A 2,977-nucleotide genomic window follows, 5' to 3' on the forward strand; every position below is an offset into this window, starting at 1 on the left:
TTGACAATTCTCTGGTTAGTGAAGATTTACTTGAGAAGAAATATGAAGATGCACCAAGTACTCTGGTATGTTTAGTTAAATGCATTCAATATTTATTAGTTAAAATGCATTGAATATAATTCAGTATGGAACATAATATAATTTTTAATCAACCTCATGTATGTTTTGTGTTATTTGAATAGAGAAATTTCTTCCGAACTTATCTTGGAAATGGAGTCAATCCATCAATGGGAAGAACTGTCAAACTGTCAAAAACCAGATACATGAATATGCCATAGCAGAACGATACAAATAAAGTTGACTGTGGAATTTATGTGATGCGCCATTTGGAGACTTACATGGGTGGTCCTGTTCGTAACTGGAATTCGGGTTTAACGAAGAAGGGAACAGAGTCTTTCATAAAACTCCGTGCCAGATATACTGAAGCATTGCTTATTGGAGATACTAACAAGAAGGCTTTTGAGACACTTACAATGATAAAGAAGAAGTTTGAGAATGACAGAAAAAAAGGAGAAATTGATGTTGAAAAGATGATTAGAGAATTTAAACCCCCTATATACTAACTTGTATGACTTGATAATAGCGTTTTGTAATAGTGGTTTCGAATATAATCACCCAAAATTATCATTTTATCTGCTGCAAGTATGATTTTGTCATTATATAATTCAGAAGTATCATTTTATTAGTCAGAAGTATCATTTTATCATTTTATCTGCTCCAAGTATCATTTTTTCAGGTTAAAGTATCATTTTATCAGTTTATAAACAAAAGAATGATGATATCAGCCAAAATGTCATTTTATAAGCCCAAAGTATCATTTTATCTACTGCAAGTATCATTCTGTCATTATATAATTCAGAAGTATCATTTTATCAGTCAGAAGTATCATTTTATCATTTTATCTGCTCCAAGTATCATTTTATCAGCTTATATATCATTTTGTCAAATTAAAATATCATTTTATCCGTTGAGAGTATCATTTTATCAGCTTATATGTCATTTTTTCCAGCTTATACATCATTTTATAAGGTTATTGTCATTTTATTTGCTGCGAGTATCATTTTTTCAAGTTAAAGTATCATTTTATCAGTTTATAAATAAAAGAATCATGTTATCAGCCAAAATGTCATTTTATAAGCCTAAAGTATCATTTTATTAAACAAAAATGTCATTTTATACACCAAAAATACCTAAACTATATCAAATGGCTTCAATCTGTCTTCTCATTGACTCTACCACAATTTCTTGAATCATGACGACCCAGCTCATGACATTTACCACACCGTCGTAGAGGCTTATTTGCTTTCCTTATTGCACTCTCCCTCTTTGCTACTCTGCCACTAGCTGATCCTTTGGTACTAACAACGTCTGGAGGATTTACATCAATTACATCAGGTACTGCCATTCCATAAAAATCCTCAACCATCTTCTTCTTTTCAATGACTGAAGGTGCTGCACAATTTCCAAATATATGCTCTTCCAAATCATCAAGACCAGCACTTAACAAAGACAAATGATCCATACTTCCCTCAGACTTTTGGACTAATCGATAAAAGTTGGAGAACAACTTTTTTTAACTTCCTGTTTTTCATCCAAATCTGCAAGATAAAAGATAACATTATTACAGTAAATACTATCATTTCTCTGACTGAAAAATATAATTTTTACAAATAAGGTTAAAAATGGAACACACGTTCAAATGGTTGTTGTTCCTCAGATGGTAGATCATGGGCTGCCTTTAGTAAAGAGCTCTTCAACCACCTTCGACCAAAATATTTCTCAGGAATGAGATTAGCAGACTTATTCTTCAACAAACAAAATATATGACGACATAACAAACCAATTCTGGAAAACTTCTTGCAACTACAGTCGAATGTGTCTTGCTTACAATCATACTTAACATCCCATGTTCTACCATATTGGTCCTTGACCTGATGCATCTTGATGTTATCCTCAACAGTAGTTATAGAAACAATTTCACATACCATACTTATTTCCTGTTGTACATATTTGAAAATAGAATCAGTGTAGATTGTAGATGCATGCTTCTCAATAGGCAATTGGGTTGACAAATCAGGAATAGTTGAGTAATCCAAGTAGTTCAATCGTGAATTGGCATTCCTTTGATCTCCCACAACATAATTAAAGAAATTGATGAACTGTACAAGATTTGCACGTGGCTTTGTGTAGTTTTTAAAAAAGCTATTCTCCGATTCAGACATCGATGTAGTCCTAAGAAGCGACCCCATGGGAAAATCTCGAAAATAAGCAGGAACCCAAAATTCTCTATCTTCAAACATTGATCCAAACCAGTTCAGGTCTTCTAATCCGTACCGTTCCATTATATCATTCCATATTATATCAAACTCATCAGGCTCTAACAAATCAGACCAAACACATGCATTCAACTCTTTTTTGAAATCTGCATTACCAAGTAAAGATTTGGGCAACTTATCTGACACCTTAACCATGATATGCCACATACACCATCGGTGCCTTGTTTGTAAAAGTACTTGTTGAACAGCAAGTTTGATCCCCCAATCTTGATCAGTGATAATCAATTTGGGTGCTACCCCCATGCATCGAACAAAACAGCCAAACAACCAAGAATAGGATTCTCTACCTTCACTTGATAACAAGCCAGCTCCAAATGTAACTGGTCTAGAATGGTTATCTTTTCCAGTGAATGGAGCAAAAATCATGCAATACCTTCAGAATATAACATAAAAATGAATTATATTTATCAGCTATGACTATCATTTTATCAGCCAAAAGTATCATTTTATCAGCTATGAGTATCATTTTATCAGCTAAAAGTATCATTTTATCAGCTATGACTATCATTTTATCAGCCAAAAGTATCATTTTATTAGTAAGAAGTATCATTTTATCTGCTGCAAGTATCATTGTGTCATTATATAATTCAGAAGTATCATTTTATCACCTATGACTATCATTTTATCAGCTATGACTATCA

Source organism: Salvia hispanica, chromosome 1 (genome assembly GCF_029641045.1).
Source record: "Salvia hispanica isolate PSC_SH4W2 chromosome 1, Shi_PSC_v1, whole genome shotgun sequence".
In the NCBI taxonomy this organism is placed as follows: Eukaryota; Viridiplantae; Streptophyta; class Magnoliopsida; order Lamiales; family Lamiaceae; genus Salvia; species Salvia hispanica.